The sequence below is a fragment of the Pongo pygmaeus genome, chromosome 22 (assembly GCF_028885625.2).
Source record: "Pongo pygmaeus isolate AG05252 chromosome 22, NHGRI_mPonPyg2-v2.0_pri, whole genome shotgun sequence".
NCBI lineage: Eukaryota > Metazoa > Chordata > Mammalia > Primates > Hominidae > Pongo > Pongo pygmaeus.
Genome location: NC_072395.2, coordinates 38,198,341 through 38,224,718, shown reverse-complemented (window position 1 = coordinate 38,224,718; position 26,378 = coordinate 38,198,341). Strand labels below are relative to the sequence as shown.

General features: G+C 39.5%; 1 long non-coding RNA gene across 3 annotated transcripts; it reads left to right on the top strand.

Annotated features, from left to right (window-relative positions):
* The first annotated feature begins 2,222 nt into the window (after positions 1–2,222).
* LOC134738966 (uncharacterized) lies at positions 2,223–26,017 on the top strand. 3 transcript variants are annotated; one of them, XR_010125263.1, is made up of 5 exons: positions 2,447–2,700; positions 3,688–3,818; positions 7,368–7,428; positions 24,503–24,612; positions 25,556–26,017. It is a non-coding gene; the product is annotated as an uncharacterized LOC134738966 (long non-coding RNA). The 3 variants fall into 3 exon arrangements; XR_010125262.1 differs by lacking the exons at positions 2,447–2,700; positions 7,368–7,428 and adding an exon at positions 2,223–2,438; XR_010125261.1 differs by lacking the exon at positions 7,368–7,428.
* The last annotated feature ends 361 nt before the right edge of the window (positions 26,018–26,378 follow it).

The following is a 26,378-nucleotide window of genomic DNA, read 5'->3' as shown; positions in this document are numbered from 1 at the left end:
TACAATAAGGAGATTATTCTGGATTATCCAAGTAGGCCCAATCTAATTACATAAAGCCTTCAAAGCAGAGAGCTCTCACCAACTGGAGGCAGAAGAGATGCAGCAGCAGCAGTGAGAGAAATTCAAAGCACAGGGACTGAATGGGAAGTTTCTGGTTTGATGTTGGAGGGAGCAGTATGATGAAGAATTTGCACAGCCTTAAGAGGCTGAGGGAGGCTCCTGGCTAACAGCTAGCCAGGAAATATGATCCTTAGCCTTGCAGTCATGAAAACTGAATTCTTCCAACAACTTGAATGAGTTATCCCTCAGAGCCTTCAGAAAAGAGTCCAGTTTGCCAACAATTTGATTTCAGTCTGTGAAACCTGGACCAGAGGAACCAGCTGAATTCACCAGACTTCTGACCCACAGAACTATGAGATAATACATTGATGTTGTTTAAAGGAGCTAAATTTGCAGTAATTTGTTATGGCAACAGTAGAAAACTGACACATGGAGGTATTGATATAGTCATGATTTTGATGACTAACTAGTTTGTGATCTGGATATGAAGTGTCACCATGCCACAGTGCCTGAGTCTGCTTCAGATTCTTCTTCTTCTTGGCCATCTTTATTGGGGAAATAAGGATGTGAAATAAGTATAGTCAATGCCCTTTTTGAGTACCACTGGTTAATTAAGTTTGTTATTTTCAAGTGTATGTGCTTTAATTCACATGGCATTAAAAGAATCGGTAGTATAGTTTCACTCAGCCAGATGAATCCAGAAATCTCTTGCTCATTGAATCTTCAGAAATGAGAGTGAGAGCATTCCATGAATCTAGAATCAAAACACGTTAGTACAAATAAAGATCATTAAAAATAAATATGTATATGTGTGATGATTATTTTTATGTGTCAACTTGACTAGACCACGGGGTGCCCAGATATTTGGTTAAACATTATTTCTGTGTGTGTCTATGAGGGTGTCTCTGAAAGAGATTAGCATTTGAATAGGTAGACTGAGTAAAGAAGATTGCTTTCTCCAATATGGGTGGACTCATTCAATCTGTTGAGGGCCTGAATAGAACAAAAAGTGGAGGAAGGGAAGATTCATCCCTTTCCTGCCTGCCTGTTTGTGTTGGGACATCTGTCTTCTCACGCTCGAACTGGGACTTACATCTTTGGTGCTCCTGGTTCCCAGGCTTTTGTACTTGAACTGTAACTTATACTGTTGTCTCTCTGGTTTTCAGACTTTTGAACTTTGATGAGAACTTACACCATTGGTGCTCCCTGTTCTCAGGCCTTCAGACTCAGACTGGAATGACACCATTGGTTTTCCTGAGTGTCTATCTGATAGATGGCAAACTGTGGGACTTCTCAGCTTCCATAATCATGTAAACCAATTCGTGATATTATATCTGTCTCCATCCATCCATCCATCCATCCATCCATCCATCCATCCATCCATCCATCCCTCCATTCTATTGGTTCTGTTTCTTTGGAGGACCTTGACTGACATAGTGTGTGTATATATTTATATGCGCAAGCATATATGACACAATGTATAGTTTACCTATGTTTTAAGCTAAAAACATAGGTCAGAAAATATTTTTAATCTTTTTGCTGGGAAAAAAAGTATAAGAGCCAGTATAACTTAACTTTTAAGGAGAATATACATGGTAGCCCAAAACTCTCATTTTTGTGATGAAAATGAAAATTGGAATACAAGAATGAAGTTTTTGAAAAGACCTAGATTTTATTGTTTTGGCCTTTCAATTTTTTCATGCCACAAAAATTTGTCAGAACACTCATCTTGTATCAGACAAAGCACTAGAATTGATAAGTTAATGTTGAGTAAGGTAGACATTATTCCTGCCTTTTGGGTGCATTTGTGACCGCCCAGCAGAGCAGGCTTGGTCCAATTAAACCAGCAAGAGTGGGTTTGTATTGATATGAATACAAAATGGTCTTGATGCTTCTCTGTACTGTTGGGCTGTACCAGCATTCCCGCTTTAGGGTTTACTGGCAAATCCCAGTTGTAAAACAAATACCCTAAAGTGGAGTATACAAGCTTCGATAGGAATATGCAATAGGGGATTGATACGATTTTGATCTGTGTCACCAGTCAAATCTCATGTTGAATTGTAATCTCCAATGTTGGAGGTGGGCCTAGTGGGAGGTGATTGATTCATGGGGGTGGTTTCTAATGGTTTAACACCATCCCCCAGGTGCTGTTTTCATGATAGTGGGTGAGTTCTCATGAGAGTTGATTGTTTAAAAGTGTGTAACACCTCCTCCCTCTCTCTGTTTCTCTTGCTCTGGCCATGTGAAGACGCCTGCTCTGGCTTTGGCTTCTGCCATGAGTAAAAGCTCCCTGAGGTCTCCTCAGCCATGATTCCTGTACAGCCTGTGGAACCAGGAGCCTATTAGATTTCTTTTCTTTATAAATTATCCAGTCTCAGGTATTTCTTTATAGCAGTGTGAGAGCGGACTAAAACGGGGACTGAACTCAATCAGTAGCCAAATGCAGGTTTCTTTGAGGAAAGCTGTAAAATAAATGATACTTAGGAGCTAACCAGCAGACAAGGGAGGCAGTAGTAGGTTTGAAGACCTAGGAGACATGAAGAGCATGGTGCAGTGGGGTGACTGACGTTTTGTATGGTGGGAGAAACAGAGTGGAATGAGATTGCATTAATTGCTGGATGAAAGGTCAGCAGCTTTAAGGTATAACCATTTTCTCAGTCTTGACTAACTGCCATTATAAGTTGGGGGATTGGGAAATAAGCCTGATTTTTATTCATTATTTTAAAATTAATATTTAAATATTACATTTTTTCTTATTAATTATTGCTCATACTTCACTAGACATGGTTTGTCGACATTCATTAGAATGGGATAGTTCAGGGCAGATGGCTGCTAAGATGAGTCTCTAGATCACTTGTCATCATTATGTTGTGTGGCTGATAAAGACTTTATCTTTAATGCATCCCAAAATGTAGTTGCTGACTTCCCTGTATTTCTTTATTCACTAATTTTTTCATTATTTCCATGTTTATCAAATGCCCTGTTTGTCCCTCTCTATTTGTTTTCAGTTCCTGAGCACTTATCTATGCTTTCTACTGCTGCCAACTCAAATTACCACACACTTAGTAGCTTAAAACAACATGAATTTATTATTATTTTGCACTTCTGTAGGTCAGAAGGCCGATACAGGTCTCTTTGAGCTAAAATCAGGCTGTTGACAGGCTGCATATTTTTCTTGAGGTTCTAGGAGATAAACCATTTCCTTGACTTTTCCAGCTTCTAGAGGCTGCCCACATGCTTTGGCTCATGATCCTTTTCCTCATCTTCAAGGCCAACAATATAGAATCTCCCTAGCCCTGGTCCCTTTTCACTTCTCTTTCTTGGGCTCCCTTCTTCTGTTTCCCTCTTCCACTTTTAAGAACCCTTGTGATGACACTGGGCCCACCCAGACAATCCAGGAAATCTCCCTATAAAAAGGCCAGCTGAATAGCAACCTTAATTCCACCTGCAACCCTAATTCCCTTTGTTACGTAGCATAACATATTGACAGGTTCTCAGGACATCTTTAGCAGGGGCCTTTATTCTGCCGATCGCATGATCTCTATGAATCTGCTTCTTGTTTTTTTTTAGTTGGGTGACATTAAATTCTGATTTCTTTCTTTCTTTCTTTTTTTTTTTTTTCTCTAGGCAGTTGTCTCTCAAGAGGACTTGATCTCTTGCCTGTGACCTGCCCCACATGTTTCTTCTGCACATCCTGACTCCCAGGCCTGCACAGGGGACTTCTGCACAGGCCTGACTTCCAGGCCTGATATTTTCTGGTCTGTCTTCGCCATGGTCTCTTATCACCTGTGGTTTTGAATTCTGGTTTCTCTTATTCTTTGTCTCTAGGCAAGTCAACAGGTTAGCTTCTTCCTCATGTTGAGAATTATGTGGTTAAAATGTAGAGAGTTAATCATAGTGAGTGATTGTATTAAGCCCTTCTATGGTTTCCAGCAGTGAGAAAGAATAGATGTTGCTCTTCTGCTTGGTGTTATGCAGTAATAGCCACTGTTCTTACGATTTCAATGTTAGCTCACTCAGTGCTTTGTTTTTCAATGAACTGTACCACAGTTAGAAGAATTTGGAGATGGGTAATGAGGAAAGAGTTATAGAGCAGGGAGTGTGAGAAGCTGTGCTTGTTATTACTTTAAATTTTTACAAAGTGTGCAAAGTAACTAGAATCAAGGAGGCCATTTCTGTTTGCAAGTTTACTGTATATATATACATATATATATATATATATATTTTTTTTTTTTTTTTTTTTTTTTTTTTGAGACAGGGTCTCACTCTGTCACCCATGCTGGAGTGCGGTGGCATGATCATGTCTCACTGCAGGCTCAAGTGATTCTCCCACCTCAGCCTCCCAAGTAGCTGGGACTACAGATGTGCACCACCATGCCTGACTAATTTGTAAATTATCTGTAGAGACAAGGTCTGCCTATGTTGCCCAGGCTGGTCTTGAACTCTTGGGCTCAGCGATCCACCCGCCTTGGTCTCCCAAAGTGCTAGGATTACAGGTTTAAGCCACTGCACCAGCCTAAGAGAAATATCTTTTTTTCTTTTTTTTTTTTTAAAGAGAAAATGCCTGTCAAATAAGCCATTGATCATGTGAAAACAGTGAAGAAACTTTTAGCTTACACTTACATACATAAAATATTAGGTAAAACGTTTCCCAAAAGTTACAAAAAATTATTGAATTAATAGCTAAGGAGTTTCAGTGGCGTGGGAATATTTTATTGTGCAATTTAAGTACTTTATTGAATTCCATTAGCAATCATGAATTTATAATAAATGGAAAAAATGGCCCAAGAACACACTGATGATACAACCTTTCTGAAGTGCTAAAATGAACCATTTGATTCTATTCTGTTTTAATGACATAATACCCATTTTTCTTTACTCTTTAATTCAGTAGTCAAAGCAATGTTCATTCCTATTAGTTACATTTTTAAACTTTAATTTTTTTTGTAGACAAAAATTAAACATCTAGAAATATGTAAATTCTCTTACTACAACAAACCAGCCTCAAGGTTCTCTAAAATATAACTATCTACCTCTGAGACTCCAAGGCCAGATTTCATGGCCAGGAAGTAGAAAGGTATAAAATCTTCAATGGGCTTTCTGTTCATTTTGCCAGTTAAACAGTATTCAGGAAAGAGTTAAACTTTGAAAATGAAAATAATTGTTGGAACATGATCTCTTCGAAACCCACCCACGTGGCCTTGTTCCTTCAATAAACAGATTCTGTTTGGTAGTGGTGAGGTGGCATTTGATATTGGTGAAAATTTGAAATCCTGAGATTTAGGGAGTAGAGAATAGTTGGAACAATCTGCATTATTTTTCTTTTTTCTCCTACAAATCAAAACTGAACTACGGATTTATGATGAGCTCTCTTAGGCATTCAGGTGAATTTGATTTTCTTGTTCAGTTTCATGGATAGAACTGCACTGTGGTAATACAACAACAGTTTGAGAATATTTGAATAAATAAGTTACTTCAGCAATTGAGCTCATGAAATTCCAGATCAGCCATTTGTAAAGTAATTTGCTTATAACACTGACAGCAAACTTCATATTTATTTATTTATTTAACAGATCTAATATGCTTCTTTACAAGTGCATTATATTAGAAAGAGAAAGACTTTTATTTAGAGTCTTCTCTACCCAATTTAAAACATGCTCAAAAGATGAGTCCAGGTGATACATTCAGTGGCTGCAAATGCTTAGATTAGTTACTGAATGTATTGCTTGGACTCATCTCACGGATTCTAGAATTATCAGAAATCTGGGAGCAGAGAAAAAATAAGACACAATGTGAAATATAAAGAAATATTAATGGAAAAGACAATGCATTATTTCATAAAATATTAACAGGATCTCTATTTAAAGAGTTGTTATTTAAGAGGGAACATGAGCAGTAGAGACAGGGGATTTTTAATTTTTTTTTTTTTTTTGCTTTGTTGCAGTAACCAGAAGAATCTAAATCATTTTCCTGTAATGTTTCAAGATTCAGTGTCATATATTTGACTTTAAAGAAAGCACATGTTGCAAAAAAGAAACCAACATGTATTCTATGCTAAGGAATGGAAGGGTTGGTTGGGGCTTTAAGATATGCTTCAGAGAACATTGTGGGTGGGGAGTTTTTAAATGAAGTATCCAACTTGCAAGGCATTCAGAAAATTTTTATCATGACAGTCCCTTGATTTTAGTAACACATGGGATTTTACACTTTCTCTGAGCAATTCAAGTTTCCTTCTCAGAATCTTTTAACTGTTCAGCCTAAATTGTATCATGTCATAAACTGACAATTTTATGGGCTGAAATATAAAACGCTTCCTAAAATACAGTAGAAATATTATTTTAGGAAGGAAAATTTTTAGTAAGATTTGAAAATTCTTATTTAATATTGTACTTTAGCAAAAGACTTTCTAGGTAGGTAAAACAGATTCCAGCGTGGAATGCATCACTTTTTCTTCCGTATTTGGGAGTGTGTATTAAAGCCTTTCTATAGTAGAAGGTAGATAATCAGAGATTGAATTTTGAAATTAAGTAATCAAAATACCTTCTTTTTATGTAATTAAAAATTCAAGTATAGCAAATTGCATTTAGTTTAGTAGATATTTAGAGAAAAAAATAGGATACAAAAATAATAATTTGTTTAAAAATGAATTTTAAAAATCTATGCAAAAATAAAAATTATAGAATTTAAGGGCTCTATTCTGGGAAACCTATCATAGCTGGCCATATTAAAGAATATGGATTATGTACTGATTCTCTTCTAAGTAAAATTTTAAAACATACTTAGTATAAACCAGAATTTTGTTAGATAAAAACCCAGGTTAGTTTAAGAACCTTATAGTGTAACTGAGGTAATTGGACATTTTGAATAATTTTGTTTCCACAGACCTTTATCTTCCTAAAATTTTACTGAAATGAAAGTGCTGTCTTCATTTTTTCAATTTTATCAAATGTAAATGCATTCTTAAATATTAACTTTAGAAAAGACTATTTGAATTTTACTCATAAATAGAGTTTTGAAAGAACGTGATCTTACAACCATTGGGCATGAGTCAACACGGCTTTTTGATAAATAAATCCCATTAAATGAATTGACTTTCTAAAAGCTGAAATAATCATTATCATAAATGCACCCCCCTCCCACTTCAAGAAAATTAAAAAAAAACCCTGTCTAGACAGAGTTGCTTATATAGTTACGGTTTGATTTTATAATTCCTGGAATATAGTACGAATACCTACTATTTGCTGGGCAGCTATTTTATGTCAGACACTTTTTCAGAGACTTTTCATGGTTTCTCATTTATTTTTCAGACAAAGTAATGGGGGCAATTATACTTATATTCCAGATAGCGAAAATGAGATCTCAGAGAGGGTAAGTGACTTGTCCCAGATTGTATTGTGAGTGGCAGAGGCAGAACTGGGATATAAATCTGTCTTTCTGAGGCCTCTGTTCTTTGCCTCAACCCCCAGCTACTTCGCCCACAGCCAAGAAACCACTGGCTCTAGGATGACGAACTGTTCCAGTTTTCCCAGGAAAGAGAGATTCCTGGAATGTGGGACTTCAGTGCTAAGCCTGAGAAAGTCTCCGGCAAACCTAGATGAGGTGGTCATTTTATCTGTAGGCATTTATCTCATGGCCACTGCAGAGTCAGCAAGGCCATGCTGCTCTTTCAGAAGCTTCCCATTCCTGTGACATTATCTGCACAGCAAGATAATTGCTCAAATCAGTTGGGTCAAACTCAGAGAGCTGCCTCCTGAATAGCTGTGCTGGCCAGCGCATCACACAGGGATAATTGAGCCTGTTATTTATCAATCAATCCCAGTCTTTCATGCAACTTCAGAACTCTCAGATACAATGTTTGAAACATTCATCACAGCCCAGGACTCCTATTAATTAAAGAGAATATTAATCAAAGGCATTATTTGCATCCTGTATCTCTAATGCAAACAGAATTGGGATATTCTGTTTGCATTAGATATTCTCTGATCACAATGCTTTGCTTATTAATATAGTGTGTCGTTTAGCAGTTCCTTACTTTTCCTTAATCTAATCTATTACCTTGCTAATATTCCCACATCTCTTTCATCTGAAAGGTTTTGTTCAGTGGAATTTTTAAGTTTCTTGATAGTTGAACATATTCCTTTAGGTCAGCATATTATGTAATATCACAGATTCTGAGGACATACTGCTAATTTCTAGCTGTTGACCCTGAGCAGAGTTACTTAACTTCTCTTTACCTGGTTTTCTCATCTATAAAATAGGGACAATAGTAGTTCTTACCATACAGGGTTATTTGTGGGGATTAGGTGAGTCAGTTTATGTAAAGCATTTATAATAATACCTGGCACAAAGAAAGTGCTATATAAGTGCTAGCTACATTAACAATGTCTTTTACTGATCTTGGATGATACCATGTTGTTTTTTGCACTGGGGGCACTCAATGTTGCAATTGATGACTTGGCCAGTAGGGAGCATTTGGCATCTAGCATGTGTGCTGAAGGTTTACAGCTACCTTTTCAAAAAAATAGGAACTTGTTAGTGCTCTGTTTGCAATGTTCTCATCAATCTTGTGGTGGAACTAAGACTATAGTCAATAGTCCTACAGTAGGACTATAGTTCCTACTGGAATTCAGAAAGGTAGCAGTCTTGAATTTGAGGCTAAGAATGGTCTTACCTCTATATAAACTGAGAGAAAGCTCTCTCATAATACCTTTTCTCCTGTGAATTAAAAATGATTTATCAATGTTGAAACTAGTTCTATTAAAGAGAAAATACTTCCCTATCGTTTAAAATATACTATGGAGGCTTAACATTTATAAGCACAATTTTAATGTAGTGGACTAGGATCTCTAAAACAGTATGAGATTGCAAAGCAATGAGTCTTGGTAGTGGCCTGAAAAGATTTACCTATTAATACATGAAAGTGCTTTCATTAAAATGTAAATTTCAAGTGAGGAAAACTACATCGCTGTAATTTTGCTATCCAGAGACTGACATGCACTTTAGGATACGTGCCTTTTTAAACTATCATATGAGGTTTAATATATGTTCAGCAGCTGTCTGCCACGTCCACTACATTGTTCTATGATTCAGAATATTTATTGACATAGTGAATCATTCTACCATTGGTTAATCAAGAGAAGCTGCAGTTGATTTAAGGAGGAGCGGCATGGTATATACACAGAAAGCAGCTGGTTTTTAGTAACAATTGAAGTGTGTAGGCATAAAAACAATAAATTGAGGTACAGATTTGAAGGAATATGTACGGATTCCAATAGCATGGCTTCTTTCCTGTTTATAAAGTGAAGTTATCTGGCTTACGACGTTAACAATTGTTTATTAAATTTAATAACTATTAAGCATTATGTTTATTTTATTTTATTTTATTATTATTATACTTCAAGTTTTAGGGTACATGTGCACAATGTGCAGGTTAGTTACATATGTATACATGTGCCATGCTGGTGTGCTGCACCCATTAATTCATCATTTAGCATTAGGTATATCTCTTAAAGCTATCCCTCCCCCTCCCCCCCACCTCACAACAGTCCCCAGAGTGTGATGTTCCCCTTCCTGTGTCCATGTGTTCTCATTGTTCAATTCCCATCTATGAGTGAGAATACACGGTGTTTGGTTTTTTGTTCTTGCGATAGTTTACTGAGAATGATGATTTCCAATTTCATCCATGTCCCTAAAAAGGACATGAACTCATCCTTTTTTATGGCTGCATAGTATTCCATGGTGTATATGTGCCACATTTTCTTAATCCAGTCTACCATTGTTGGACATTTGGGTTGGTTCCAAGTCTTTGCTATTGTGAATAGTGCCACAATAAACATAACGTGTGCACGTGTCTTTATAGCAGCATGATTTATAGTCCTTTGGGTATATACCCAGTAATGGGATGGCTGGGTCAAACTGTATTTCTAGTTCTAGATCCCTGAGGAATTGCCACACTGACTTCCACAATGGTTGAACTAGTTTACAGTCCCACCAACAGTGTAAAAGTGTTCCTATTTCTCCACATCCTTTCCAGCACCTGTTGTTTCCTGACTTTTTAATGCTTGCTATTCTAACTGGTGTGAGATGGTATCCCATTGTGGTTTTGATTTGCATTTCTCTGATGGCCAGTGATGATGAGCATTTTTTCATGTGTCTTTTGGCTGCATAAATGTCTTCTTTTGAGAAGTGTCTGTTCATGTCCTTTGCCCGCTTTTTGATGGGGTTGTTTGTTTTTTTCTTGTAAATTTGTTTGAGTTCATTGTAGATTCTCGATATTAGCCCTTTGTCAGATGAGTAGGTTGTGAAAATTTTCTCCCATTTTGTAGGTTGCCTGTTCACTCTGATGGTAGTTTCTTTTGCTGTGCAGAAGCTCTTTAGTTTAATTAGATCCCATTTGTCAATTTTGGCTTTTGTTGCCACTGCTTTTGGTGTTTTAGACATGAAGTCCTTGCCCATGCCTATGTCCTGAATGGTAATGCCTAGGTTTTCTTCTAGGGTTTTTATGGTTTTAGGTCTAACGTTTAAGTCTTTAATCCATCTTGAATGAATTTTTGTATAAGGTGTAAGGAAGGGATCCAGTTTCAGCTTTCTACATATGGCTAGCCAGTTTTCCCAGCACCATTTATTAAATAGGGAATCCTTTCCCCATTGCTTGTTTTTCTGAGATTTGTCAAAGATCAGATAGTTGTAGATATGCGACGTTATTTCTGAGGGCTCTGTTCTGTTCCATTGATCTATATCTCTGTTTTGGTACCAGTACCATGCTGTTTTGGTTACTGTAGCCTTGTAGTATAGTTTGAAGTCAGGTAGCATGATGCCTCCGGCTTTGTTCTTTTGGCTTAGGATTGACTTGGTGATGTGGGCTCTTTTTTGGTTCCATATGAACTTTAAAGTAGTTTTTTCCAATTCTGTGAAGAAAGTCATTGGTAGCTTGATGGGGATGGCATTGAATCTATAAATTACCTTGGGCAGTATGGCCATTTTCACGATATTGATTCTTCCTACCCATGAGCATGGAATGTTTGTTTGTATCCTCTTTTATTTCATTGAGCAGTGGTTTGTAGTTCTTCTTGAAGAGATACTTCATGTCCCTTGTAAGCTGGATTCCTAGGTATTTTATCCTCTTTGAAGGAATTGTGAATGGGAGTTCACTCATGATTTGGCTCTCTGTTTGTCTGTTATTGGTGTATAAGAATGCTTGTGATTTTTGTACATTGATTTTGTATCCTGAGACTTTGCTGAAGTTGCTTATCAGCTTAAGGAGATTTTGGGCTGAGACAATGGGGTTTTCTAGATATACAATCATGTCATCTGCAAACAGGGACAATTTGACTTCCTCTTTTCCTAATTGAATACCCTTTATTTCCTTCTCCTGCCTAATTGCCCTGGCCAGAACTTCTAACACTATGTTGAATAGGAGTGGTGAGAGAGGTCATCCCTGTCTTGTGCCAGTTTTCAAAGGGAATGCTTCCAGTTTTTGCCCATTCAGTATGATATTGGCTGTGGGTTTGTCATGGATAGCTCTTATTATTTTGAGATACGTCCCATCAATATCTAATTTATTGAGAGTTTTTAGCATGAAGATTGTTGAATTTTGTCAAAGGCCTTTTCTGCATCTATTGAGATAATCATGTGGTTTTTGTCTTTGGTTCTGTTTATATGCTGGATTACATTTATTGATTTGCGTATATTGAACCAGCCTTGCATCCCAGGGATGAAGCTCACTTGATCATGGTGGATAAGCTTTTTAATGTGCTGCTGGATTCGGTTTGCCAGTATTTTATTGAGGATTTTTGCATCAATGTTCATCAAGGATATTGGTCTAAAATTCTCTTTTTTTGTTGTGTCTCTGCCAGGCTTTGGTATCAGGATGATGCTGGCCTCATAAAATGAGTTAGGGAGGATTCCCTCCTTTTCTATTTTTCTGTTGATTGGAATAGTTTCAGAAGGAATGATACCAGTTCCTCCTTGTACCTCTGGTAGAATTCGGCTGTGAATCCATCTGGTCCTGTACTCTTTTTGGTTGGTAAGCTATTGCTTATTGCCACAATTTCAGAGCCTGTTATTGGTCTATTCAGAGAGTCAACTTCTTCCTGGTTTAGTCTTGGGAGGGTGTATGTGTCGAGGAATTTATCCATTTCCTCTAGATTTTCTAGTTAATTTGCGTAGAGGTGTTTGTAGTATTCTCTGATGGTAGTTTGTATTTCTGTGGGATCGGTGGTGATATCCCCTTTATCATTTTTTATTGCATCTATTTGATTCTTCTCTCTTTTCTTATTAGTCTTGCTAGTGGTCTATCAATTTTGTTGATCCTTTCAAAAAACCAGCTCCTGGATTCATTAATTTTCTGAAGGGTTTTTTGTGTCTCTATTTCCTTCAGTTCTGCTCTGATTTTAGTTATTTCTTGCCTTCTGCTAGCTTTTGAATGTGTTTGCTCTTGCTTTTCTAGTTCTTTTAATTTTGATGTTAGGGTGTCAATTTTGGATCTTTCCTGCTTTCTCTTGTGGGCATGTAGTGCTATAAATTTCCCTCTACACACTGCTTTGAATGTGTCCCAGAGATTCTGGTGTGTCGTGTCTTTGTTCTCGTTGGTTTCAAAGAACATCTTTATTTCTGCCTTCATTTGTTATGTACCCAGTAGTCATTCAGGAGCAGGTTGTTCAGTTTCTGTGTAGTTGAGCGGTTTTGAGTGAGTTTCTTAATCCTGAGTTCTAGTTTGATTGCCCTGTGGTCTGAGAGACAGTTTGTTATAATTTCTGATCTTTTACATTTGCTGAGGAGAGCTTTACTTCCAACTATGTGGTCAATTTTGGAATAGGTGTGGTGTGGTGCTGAAAAAAATGTATATTCTGTTGATTTGGGGTGGAGAGTTCTGTAGATGTCTATTAGGTCCACTTGGTACAGAGCTGAGTTCAATTCCTGGGTATCCTTGTTAACTTTCTGTCTCATTGGTCTGTCTAATGTTGACAGTGGGATGTTGAAGTCTCCCATTATTATTGTGTGGGAGTCTAAGTCTCTTTGTAGGTCATTCAGGACTTGCTTTATGAATCTGGGTGCTCCTGTATTGGGTGCATATATATTTAGGGTAGTTAGCTCCTCTTGTTGAATTGATCCCTTTACCATTATGTAATGGCCTTCTTTGTCTCTTTTGATCTTTGTTGGTTTAAAGTCTGTTTTATCAGAGACTAGGATTGCAACCCCTGCCTTTTTTTGTTTTCCATTTGCTTGGTAGATCTTCCTCCATCCTTTTATTTTGAGCCTATGTGTGTCTCTGCACGTGAGGTGGGTTTCCTGAATACAGCACACTGATGGGTCTTGACTCTTTATCCAATTTGCTAGTCTGTGTCTTTTAATTGGAGCATTTAGTCCATTTACATTTAAAGTTAATATTGTTATGTGCGAATTTGATCCTGTCATTATGATGTTAGCTGGTTATTTTGCTCGTTAGTTGATGTAGTTTCTTCCTAGCCTCGATGGTCTTTACAATTTGGCATGATTTTTGCAGTGGCTGGTACCGGTTTTTCCTTTCCATGTTTAGTGCTTCCTTCAGGAGCTCTTTTAGGGCAGGCCTGGTGGTGACAAAATCTCTCAGCATTTGCTTGTCTGTAAAGTATTTTATTTCTCCTTCACTTATGAAGCTTAGTTTGGCTGGATATGAAATTCTGGGTTGAAAATTCTTTTCTTTAAGAATGTTGAATATTGGCCCCCACTCTCTTCTGGCTTGTAGAGTTTCTGCTGAGAGATCTGTTGTTAGTCTGATGGGTTTCCCTTTGTGGGTAACCCGACCTTTCTTTCTGGCTGCCCTTAACATTTTTTCCTTCATTTCAACTTTGGTGAATCTGACAATTAGGTGTCTTGGAGTCGCTCTTCTCAAGGAGTATCTTTGTGGCATTCTCTGTATTTCCTGAATCTGAATGTTGGCCTGCCTTGCTAGATTGGGGAAGTTCTCCTGGATAATATCCTGCAGAGTGTTTTCCAACTTGGTTCCATTCTCCTCGTCACTTTCAGGTACACCAATCAGACGTAGATTTGGTCTTTTCACATAGTCCCATATTTCTTGGAGGCTTTGTTCATTTCTTTTTATTCTTTTTTCTCTAAACTTCCCTTCTCGCTTCATTTCATTCATTTCATCTTCCATCACTGATACCCTTTCTTCCAGTTGATCGCATTGGCTCCTGAGGCTTCTGCATTCTTCACATAGTTCTCGAGCCTTGGCTTTCATCTCCATCAGCTCCTTTAAGCACTTCTCTGTATTGGTTATTCTAGTTATACATTCGTCTAAATTTTTTTCAAAGTTTTCAACTTCTTTGCCTTTGGTTTGAATTTCCTCCTGTAGCTCGGAGTAGTTTGATCGTCTGAAGCCTTCTTCTCTCAACTCGTCAAAGTCATTCTCTGTCCATCTTTGTTCTGTTGCTGGTGAGGAGCTGTGTTCCTTTGGAGGAGGAGAGGTGCTCTGCTTTTTAGAGTTTCCAGTTTTTCTGCTCTGTTTTTTCCCCATCTTTGTGGTTTTATCTACTTTTGGTCTTTGATGATGTTGATGTACAGATGGGTTTTTGGTGTGGACGTCCTTTCTGTTTGTTAGTTTTCCTTCTAACAGACAGGACCCTCAGCTGCAGGTCTGTTGGAGTTTGCTAGAGGTCGACTCCAGGCCCTGTTTGCCTGGGTACCAGCAGCGGTGGCTGCAGAACAGCGGATTTTCGTGAACCACGAATGCTGCTGTCTGATCGTTCCTCTGGAAGTTTTGTCTCAGAGGAGTACCCGGCCGTGTGAGGTGTCAGTCTGCCCCTACTGGGGGGTGCCTCCGAGTTAGGCTGCTCGGGGGTCAGGGGTCAGGGACCCACTTGAGGAGGCAGTCTGCCCGTTCTCAGATCTCCAGCTGCGTGCTGGGAGAACCACTGCTCTCTTCAAAGCTGTCAGACAGGGACATTTAAGTCTGCAGAGGTTACTGCTGTCTTTTTGTTTGTCTGTGCCCTGCCCCCAGAGGTGGAGCCTACAGAGGCAGGCAGGCCTCCTTGAGCTGTGGTGGGCTCCACCCAGTTCGAGCTTCCCGGCTGCTTTGTTTATCTAAGCAAGCCTGGGCAATGGTGGGCTCCCGTCCCCCAGCCTTGCTGCCGCCTTGCAGTTTGATCTCAGACCGCTGTGCTAGCAATCAGCGAGACTCCGTGGGCATAGGACCCTCCGAGCAGGTACAGGATATGCACCGTTTTTTAAGCCCGTTGGAAAAGTGCAGTGGGGTGGGAGTGACCCGATTTTTCAGGTGCCATCTGTCACCCCTTTCTTTGACTAGGAAAGGGAACTCCCTGACCCCTTGTGTTTCCCGAGTGAGGCAATGCCTCGCCTTGCTTCGGCTCATGCACGGTGCACTGCACCCACTGTCCTGCGCCCACTGTCTGGCACTCCCTAGTGAGATGAACCCGGTACCTCAGATGGAAATGCAGAAATCACCCATCTTCTGTGTCGCTCATGCTGGGAGCTGTAGACCGGAGCTGTTCCTATTTGGCCATCTTGGCGAAGCATTATGTTAAACTGATTCATAATATTATTATTTGAACTCAAAGGTTGTGATTAGGCTTATGAAGTATGACTGAAAATGTAAAATACTGACAGAAATGATCCAAAAGTATTTATTTAGGTTGAATGCTTATTTGATATGTTCTGGTATTCAGTAGAACAACCGTTCTAAGAAACACTAAGACAACATGATATAAAGATTTATAATGGGAAGATCAACATATATTTACTTACAAAATAGAGCATCACCTTTTCTAAAGGGCTTCTGATTCTCTAAACTAATTTCCAAATATCTTTTAGGTCATTATATTAAAAGCAATGCAATGATCTTTGAAAACAGAGGAAGTCTTTTTGTAGTGCTGACCTCAGAATATTTCAGGTCAGCGTCACTGAACTGTCCATCTTAGTATCTAAGTATTGAGGCTGCTCCTAGGAGGGAAATACTGAAGGAAGGCTAAGATGTCTGGGAAGTATATCACAAGTTAGAGATGATTCAACAGCGAAGGTCTATCTTTCTCCCCTGGTTGTCTTACATTTCTCTCTGAATACTGATTTTGTTGTTGTTGTTGTTGTTCTTCGGTAGTCTTTTACTCCTTGAGTGATAGGAAGCAACTGCCTAGAGAGCTGATTATAGGGTCACTGAATTGCCATTGGAATTTTGGTGCCAGTTAACTCAGATGTCTGCAGACCACACCCTAAGTAGTTAGTAGTATGTAATAATTGGTAACGTACAAATTTGTGTCTCTTCCCAGGAACTGAGGGAGAGCTTCCTCTATTCAACAAAGTGTATCTGGAACATGGATATGATGCTCAGGGGGGTGAGGCAGCCATGTGTGACCATATGATGTTAGAAATTTTGAGATAAAAAATTATATAAATGTACATATATTGTGTATTTTTTTATTTCTGTTTAGAATTTTGGTGATGTGTAAGTGCAAATTATATAACGTAACTATAGGTGGTGTCACCAGCTCTAAGACCAGACACTTGATAGTTGTCTGGAGCTGGCAGTTGTCAGCAGCTGAAATTCTGAAACCAGATAAAATGGCATGCAAAGTATTAATGTCTGTGTGTTCCTAGACTTTCATTTCCTTCTACCTGCTAAGAAGATTCTGGTTTCTGTGGTCCATCATGTTCTCTCTGTATCCTTTGAAGGGGGCTGCTGTGACAGAAGAATTTGTGTTTTGGCTTTTGTGATGCAGAATCAGAAGTCAAGGATGATGGCAGAAAGGAAAATAATTTTGCAATTGGCTCAGGGGAAAAGGTTTTTTTCTCTCTTTTAAGAAAATGTGTTAAAAGACATATGAGAGCAGTGGTGGCATAGGAGGAAAATGGATATGAGGTTCAAGAAGAGCAAATGTGGCAGGTATTGAGGGTGAGCCATCTGACCCTCTGACTAGCTCCTTCATTCCTTGCCTTTCTCTATCTTAAGACTAGAAAACAAAATGCTCAATATCTCCAGCTCCCTTGCAGGTAGGAGTGCCCATGGGCATGATTTTGGACAGTAAAATATGGGCTAAAGTATATTGGGGGGAAGGTGGCAGTGGTTAAAATTATATTTTGTTGTTGTTGCTGTTTTTAGAGACGGGGTCTCACTCTGTTGTCCAGGCTGGAGTGCAGTAGTGCTATTGTAAGTCACTGCAGCCTCAATCTCCTGGGCTCAAATGATCTTACCTTAGACTCCTGAGTACCTGGGACTGCAGGTGCATACCACCACACCCAGCTGATTTTTTTATTTTTATTTTTAGTAGACAAGGGTCTCACTGTGTTGCCCAGGCTGGTCTTGCACTTCTGAGCTCAAGTGATCCTCCCACCTCAGCCACCCAAGGTGCTGGCATGAAATTACATTTCTGAGTAACACCTTGTAGGAGAAAGCTCTCAGTCCCTTTACGTTTTATTCCTCTAGAACATGGAGTATCCTGGAAGTATGAGAATGAAAGTCACTTGCCAAGGATGGCAAAATAGGGAGACAGAAGGAGCAACACTGTGGACTTCTGCATTGAACCTGATTGCCTACCTTTGAACATTGTGAAGACGAAAGAAAAACCTTACGTATCATGTAGTGTTCTGGCAGACACAGGTGAAGGACCAAAACACTTTAAAAAATAATTCAATGAAGAGACTATTTACAGAGATAGTAACAAGAATAAGGGAACTATATTTCAGGGTTCTCTAGAGAAATGGAACCAATAGAAGATTTTTAAAAAGAGGTTTATTATAAGGAATTGCTCACACAATTGTGGAAGCTGGCAAATCCAAAGTTTGCAGAGCCAATGTCCCAGTTCCAGTCCAAAGCCTGGATGGCTACTGTAGAGCCACAAAAGGCTGATATTTCAGCTTGAAGGCTGTCAGGAAGGAGAATTCTCTGTTCCTTGGGAAGGGTCAGTCTTTTGTTCTATGCAGGACTTCAAATGATTGGATGAGAGCCACCCACATTATGGAGGATCATCCACTTTACACAGTTTACTGATTTAAACATTAATCTCATCCAGAAACACCTTCACAGAAAACCTGGAATAAAGTTTGACCAAATACCTGGGCATCCCATGGCGCAACCAAATATATGCATAAAATTAACCATTATAGGAACTAACAAGAAATGATACAACACCCAAGGACTAGAAATGCTGGGAAGTGAGAAGGATTAAGGAAGGAAACAGTGTTCACTGGAGCCAGCAAGAACTTGAGTCAGAGAAGAGGGGCTGCCTCATATAACTTGTGGCTATAAAAGAAAGTAATTGCCGGAATTACAGCTGTGCCAATAAGGTCAGGAGGCATGGGAGTGGTGGGGAAGACACTATGGGAGATCAATATGTGATCCTTTCTCTTCCCACCTCTATTAGCCCATTCTTACACTGCTATAAAATACTACCTGAGACTGGGTAATTTATAAAGGAAGGAGGTTTAATTGACTCACAATTCCACATGGCTAGGGAGGCCACAGGAAACTTAAAATTATGGCTGAAGGCAAAGGGAAAGCAAGGACCTTCTTCACAGGGCGGCAGGAGAGAGAACAGTGAGCGAAGGAGGAACTTGCCAAACACTATAGCCATCCATATCTCGTGAGAATTCACTGACTATCATGAGAACAACATGGGGGAAACAACCCCCATAATCCCATCATTTCCCACCAGGTCTCTCCCTGAATACCTGGGGATTACAATTCACGATGAGATTTGGGTAGGGACACAAAGCCTAACCATTTCATCACCTAAGCCAGAGGGCAGAAGATCTTGAGTAAAGCTGCCCATGAAGGTCAGCCTCTTGGGAAACAGAGCAGGGCAAAGATTTAGTACAAGTCAGTGGGGAGACTGGGATTAACCACAATACTTTAATAATTTAAACCACTCTGTACATAGTCTCTTTGTAATTTTAAAAAAGCCAGTATAGTATAATTAAGCCACTCAATCAAATGCAATCCTAACTGATACAGCAGGTGACAAACTTGAGTTATGTCAGTTGTTGGACTTCTTGATTGAAACTCTAATATGAATGATGGCTTTATACATGTTGCCCAATTAAGGCACACTGTAGTGCAGTTTACCAGGAACATGTGGTTTACTTTATTTACATAGCAAATGGTTTCATATATTTTTTAAATAAATTTTCTTATTTAAATAAAACACACTACACACTATATATATGTTTTATATAATTTTTGAGAATGGAAATTTAATATCTCCATATTCCTGCTAAGAGAATGTTGAACAAATATTTAAATAAAATTGATTTGAAGAGGAACCAAATTAGTAGCCTTATTCTGGTACCGTGTTTAAGGTTCTAGTTAAAGCCTACATTATGCAATGAGGTGTTTCTACCATTCAAAGAGATAGTTCAGTTTGTGGTTGGATTACATGTGATCCAGCTATTGATGGTGCTTTCCTGGAGGTGACAGAGGAAATGATTAGTTCATTTTTGCAGAAATCAGTATATGAGGCAGTGTCTGGATCTTCTAAACTCCAGCTGATTCCTGTGGACCATGAAGTTTGGGTCAGGATCTAGAACCTCTGGAGTTGGGGATGCAGCCATTCTGCTCATGGAGAAGAGAGATTAGGTTTTCTGTAATACCACCAAGTAGTTCATCTGATGGGTGGACAAATACATTGATTCAGCCTTAAACCCACAATTTCTGCTTGAAAGAAGATGTGTGATATGGTTTGGCTGTGTCCCCACCCAAATCTCACCTTAAATTGTAATAATTCCCAAGTGTCAAGGATGGGGGCAGGTGGAGACAATTGAATAATGGGGCTGTTTCCCATATACTGTTCTCGTGGTAGTGAATAATTCTCACTAGGTATGATGGTTTTATAAGTGGGAGTTCCCCTGCACAAGCTCCATTGCCTGCTGCCATGTAAGGTGTGGCTTTGCTCACTCATTACCTTCCACCATGATTGTGAGGCCTCCCCAGTGATGTGGAACTGTGAGTCAATTCAACCTCTTTCCTTTATAAGTTACCCAGTCTTACCCAGTCTTACCCAGTCTCTGGTATGTCTTTTCATTTTTTTAGATGAGACATTGGACTGTGGTCTTTTGAGTTAATGCTGAAATGAGTTAAGACTTTGGGGACTATTGGGAAGGCATGATTGGTTTTGAAATGTGAGGACATGAGATTTGGGATGGGCCAGGGGTGGAAGGATGTGGTTTGGCTGTGTCCCCACCCAAATCTCCATGCTGTTCTCATGATAGCGAGTTCTCACAAGATCTGATGGTTTTATAAAGGCTTCCCCAGCTTCACTCTGCACTTCTCCTTTCTGTTGCCATGTAAAGAAGGACATGTTTGCTTCCCTTTCTGCCATGATGTAAGTTTCCTGAGGACTCTTCAGCCATGAGGAACTGTGAATCAATTAAACCTCTTTCCTTTATAAATTACCCAGTCTTGGGTATGTCTTTATTAGCAGCATGAAAATGAACTAATACAGTGTGGCTAAATGCTTATCTGGCTCTGCTATGACTAAAGTTAAATATCTTTAAACCATGTAGGTGGGATAGTCTAGGATGCAAGTATGCCAAAGATCTGAATTGCATATAGAAAGTAACAACCCCACTCAATCCAAACGTGGCAGCATTGCATATTGTTGTTAAAGAGAACTGACTCACAGCAGCTGTGGGTATTTCCAAGCCAAAATGATTGGTTAGAGAGGAAGGAATCCCACAGTGTACGATGGTCACCTCAACTAGAATGGGATGGCTGTCTGAGTGCTTTAAACTTCTCTCAAATATGTTAACATGTGGTTCTTTGAGAGACTGACATGCTGAGGAGCCCAGGTTTTGTTAATAGATATTTATAGTAGGTCTAGATGCTGAACCTGGGTGTTTTGTTAAGGATAGTATACCATTTGGAGATCCTTAGTTTCTACATGGTTTACAGTTAAAGGGTTGGTGGGTAGTAGTTTTTGGAGAGAAATATGGAGCTAGCCATGGAATTTTGACAATTTTTAGTTATTTCAAATTTTATGAGTCATTGGAGATTTTTCCCCAAGACATATTTTCTTTTTAACTTTGCTGTATTTTTAAAAAAATTCTTTTGAATGTTAGCATGAAAATCTAGATTTTATTGCATGTGTATGAAAAGCATGATTTCTGTGCTAATTATTTCAGAACTTCTGGTTGGCATTACATGTATATTCCATAAGAAATCTATGTGTCTTTATCCACTTCATCGCAACACTAAGCTGATGTGCAGAAATAATTGAAAAGGAAATTAATTTTCTTATAATCTCTTGAGAACACACAATAAAGAGAATATATCCATAATGCCAAGTGAAATGTCTTAAAATCCTCTTTCCCCATCTTTTCATTATCTATTGCTGTGTAGCAAACCACCCTCAAATCAGTGACTGAAAATATCATCACTGGCTATTATCTAGTGCAATTCTGTGGGTTGATAAGATCAATTGGGTGATTTCAGTTCTTGTGCAGTTGGCTGGGGCTCAGTCTTTTGGAGGCTCATTTGGGCTGGAACACCCAAGATGGCTCATTCCCATGGTTGGCAGTTGGCAGCCAGGAGCACAACTGAGATTGTCCATCAGAATGTCTCAGTTTTCCTTACTATGGCTACTCAACGAGGCTTGGGCTTCTCACAGCATGGGAGCTCAGTAAGAGGGAGTCTTCCAAGTACATGAAAAAGGCACCTTCAGATCTCTTTAGGCCCACTTTCAGAAGTTACATATCATCACTTCCCTCACGATCTATTGGCCAAAGCAAATTTAACTCCTCAGAGTTAAAGGAGTTGAGGGATACTCTCTGCTATGGTCTGAATGTGTCCCTCCAAAATTCATGTGGGAATCTGAGACCCAATGTGACAGTATTAAAAGGTAGGCCCTTCTGGAAAATGATTGTTATGAAGGTGGCACTTTGTGGGGTTAGTTCTCTTATAAAAGAGGTTGAAGAAAAGCCATGTTCCCTTTCTTCCACCTTTCCTCATGTGAGGACACAGCATTTGTCCCTTCCTTCCCATGAAAGAAGACACTGTCTATAAGGAATGGGCCTTTGCCAAACATTAAATCTGCCAGCATCTTGATCTTGGACTTTCCACCTTCTAGAACTGTGAGAAATAAATTTCTGTTGTGTATAAACTACTCAGTCTAAAGTACTTTGTTATAGCAGCAGGAATGGACCGACACTCTCCCTCTTGGTGGATGTAGTAGCAATGTTTATGGCCATCTTTAATCCACTACAGCATGTCTTTCTCAATAGTTCATACACGTGGCAGCTGCTCCCAAATCTCCCTCCTCTCTCACTCCCAACTCTGCCCAGACCCCATCCCCAAATTCTGTCTCTCAAGTTGTTTTTCTCATATTCTCCTGCTTCCTTTCCAATTCATCATTTCATGTCTCTAGCATATCTCTGCTCTTTCTAGTGTAAATCCACTCAGCTAGCCTTTTTAGTATTTCTTTCTTACTTGTTACCTTGAGCTTCATAATAAACTGGGACTTTATTAAGATTTTAAATAACATAATGCTCCTCCATGGGAGTAAGCAGGAGTGGAAAGTGGACATGATTATTCATTTTATTCCTGTCAATCTATGTTTGTGTGATGCACAGCACAATGGGAATTTATTTTATTCAATTGCATTTGGTATCAGGGGAGTCTTAGAATGTGACACAAGGGTTGGGTTAGCAGAGAATGTGGCCAGTTCAGGATTGAGTACTGGAGATTGCCTGAGGCACATCACGTATCAGGATTGATGGAAATGGTGCTTACTGGGCATCATGCTATTTTTTTTAATCCTGTTACTTTTATGTTTTTATTTTATTTTTTAAAAATTTAAGTTCAGGGGTACATGTGCAGGATGTGCAGGTTTGTTACATAGGTAAACGTGTGCCATGGTGGTTTGCTGCACAGATCATTCCATTCCCTAGGTATTAAGCCCAGCACCCATTAGCTATTCTCCTTGATGCCCTCCCTCCTCTCACCCCCCACCTTCTGACAGGCCCCAGTGTGTGTTGTTCCCTTCCATGTGTCCATTTGTTCTCATTATTTAGCTCCCACTTATAAGTGAGAACATGCAGTATTTGGTTTTCTATTCCTGCATTAATTTGCTAAGGATAATGGCCTCCAGCTCCATCCATGTTCCTGCAAAGGACATGATGTCATTCCTTTTTATGGCTGCGTAGTTTTCTATGGTGTATATGTACCACATTTTCTTTATCTAGTCTATCACTGATTGACATTTAGGTTGATTCCATGTCTTTGCTATTGTGAATAGCACTGCAGTGAACATACATGTGCACTAGTCTTAATATGAATGATTTATATTCCTTTGGGTATATATCCAGTAATGGGATTGTTGGGTCAAATGGTATTTCTCTCTCTAGGTCTTTGAGGAATTGCCACACTATCTTCCACAATGGTTGAACTAATTTACACTCCCACCAACAGTGTAAAAGCACTCATTTTTTCTCCACAACCTCACCAGCATCTGTTGTTTTTGACTTTTAATGATAGCCATTCTGACTGGTGTGAGATGGTATTTCATTGTGGTTTTGATTTGTGTTTCTGTAATGATCAGTAATATTGAGCTTTTCTTCATGTGTTTGTTGACCGCATGTGTGTCTTCTTTTGAGAAGTGTCCGTCATGCTATTTTGAAGAGCAATGTTGTTGGCCCTAGGCTTAAAGAGTTTTATTGTGAACTTGAGACTTGCTAGAAATAGATCCCCTGCAGAAGTTGGTTTCTGAAGAAAATAACATTAAGCAAAAATACATTTCAGCAGTTCTGGCCCAGTATTGTCTTTAGAACAAGAGTACATGATTTGAAGCCCACAAACCATATATTTAAATATTTTAAAATTATAACTCAAACTAGTAATCTGTTAAATAAGATCTGTTCTGTTCTCTTATCTTGACAAATATACCTTTATATTGGCCTGGGAGGCTATGTGCAAATTTTTGACTCTCAAGCTTCTCAGAGTTCTTTGATAAAATGTGGCAGCTTTGGGAAAACTGAGCCTGGACCCTGCCTGCTCCCCTTTTCTCCCCACCACTAGGCACCTCTTGTACTGAGAGAGATCTCCCTCTATGTATATGGATACTCCAGGTCATACTCCAGAGCTGTGTCCATAGTCCTTAAATACAGCAGCTCCTTAGCCACTCCTCTGGCCTGGGATGAGCAAATGACCAGTGCCATCCACTTTTAGGAGGCACACCTGGTGAAATGTTCCATTTCAGCCTTGGAAGCAGGTTCAAGGATGTCTGGGCAGGAAAATCCAGGGTCCAGATTCCCAGTGCAGGGTCTACAAAAGGAGGCACAGCTTCCACATGGCAAGTTTGGCTCCATAAGCTTCTTGCTTTCTGGTGTGGAGTGTGGCAGAAAGCGGGCTAGAGTGAGCACAGGGTGCAGAACAGGGGGACTTCTTTTCCAGGTCATGGGCAGTACTGCCTTGAGCTGTGGGTGTGCAGAAATTCAACTCGATTTTTTCTTTTCTGCAAAGGTTCAGCAGCCAGAGTCCTATCCTGTACTTCTCTTCACGGTGCAGACATCCACGAAAGAGTGAGACTGTTTTTGGTTGGATTGAAGAGCAAATGTGTGGAAGACACCAAGGTTTGTGTGTAAATGTGGTGAGTGGGGCCAAGGAGGACTTGTGGACTTCTGCCAGTAGGAATTAGGAGGCTGAGCAAGACAGACCGCTTGGTCAGTGTGGAGGCATTGGACTGTGCTATGTGAGACTGATAACATTTGGCTCTTGTCTAATAAGCCCACCCGGCCACACTGGGGAATTGAAGAATCTAGTGACTAGAGGGTACCCACGTGTAGGTTATCTATAAGAATTCCCAAATATTGAAGAAGCTTAAAAAGTGTGTTAAACAGTCCTTTCTGCCCAGAGATCAAAGGAAGCAGAAAGATCTATGTTGGATGTCCTGATCTATTCTTCAGTCTCAATGGATTCAGCTCCCTTGGAAATACTTTTTCGTGCATGAGCAATCACTTGTATCTGAGACTTTCTGAGTCATTAATTAGTGCAGGTTTACACCATCAGATACAGCTTGAAACCAATCTTTAGAATGTTTCCCAGTCATCTTTTTGTGATTTTATGATGGCAAGAATTTACATTCCTTCCCCGTCCCGTGACTGGTATGTGTGTTCTAGGAAAAGCTGGCATTGGTTCTATCTGGATGTATTGATGCTGCTGTTTGGGGGGAATATCCAGTGCCAGAAAATGCCTGGAACACCCTGATCCAGTGGGAGGGTGTTAAACCCTAATGGGTCTATGCCATTGCCAATGTTCAGCAGGCCAGATGCCTTTGGAGGGAGAAGGTCGGGGGTTTGGACCTTTGGGGTTAACCACCACTCAATAATTTCCTACAGTCAAAGACTCACTTCTGTCTACTGATTACACTCCCACTGCCATTTTGCACTAAAGTACAAGTGCAGATTAAGTGAGTTATTCAGTTGGTTGCAACAGCATACCACTACAGGGGTAGCTGGTCTTCTAAACAGAGCTTGGGATGTTACTTTACTTACATTTTTTTTTTTTTTGAAACAGGGTCTCACTCTGTCACCTAGGCTGCAGTGCAGTGGTACAATCCAGTTCACTGCAGCCTTGACCTCTTGGACTCAAGCAATCCTCCTGCCTCAGCCTCCTGAGTAGCTGGGACTACAGGTGCGAGCCACCAGCCTGGCTAATTTTTAATTTTTTTTTTTTTTTTTTTTGTAGAGACAGGATCTCACTATGTTTCCCAAGTTGGTCTTGAACTTCTGGCCTCAAGCAATTCTCTTGCCTTGGCCTCCCAAAATTCTGGAATTATAGGCATGAGTCACCAGAAACGGCCCACTTTATTTACTTCTGTGATGCCTATACATTGTGTTATCAATAAAACTTGAGATTCTGTAACTGAGACTGGTCTCTGTTTTTAATTACTTTCTTTTTTTTTTGTAATTTCAAGGCTACCACTGAGGTTCAGATTCTGCATTTTGGGGCATCAGAACTAGTTTTTTTTTTTTTTAATTTGAGGAAATATGCTATATGCTGGCATAGGGATGGCAATGCAGCCTATCTATATGTGTTCATTGGAGTGTGCACACTTGTGTACATATATGCATGTGTACCATGTGGTTGCCCCTGGAATCAATAAGGGAAATTCAAGGTGGGGGTTGGGGAAGAAACTATCTCATTGGCTTACAGAGTATTGGGAAATACAGAGTTTTTCAAAATAGAGGAGGATGGCTTGCACATAGCAGCTTCCTGGCCATTCCCAGGGGAAATTAAAATCCAACAGAAGAATCAAAACATATTCCATCTTTTAGTTCTCCATTTTTCCCCTTTATTTGGACATGAAAGAGTAGAAAATTCTCTACTTATTTTTACT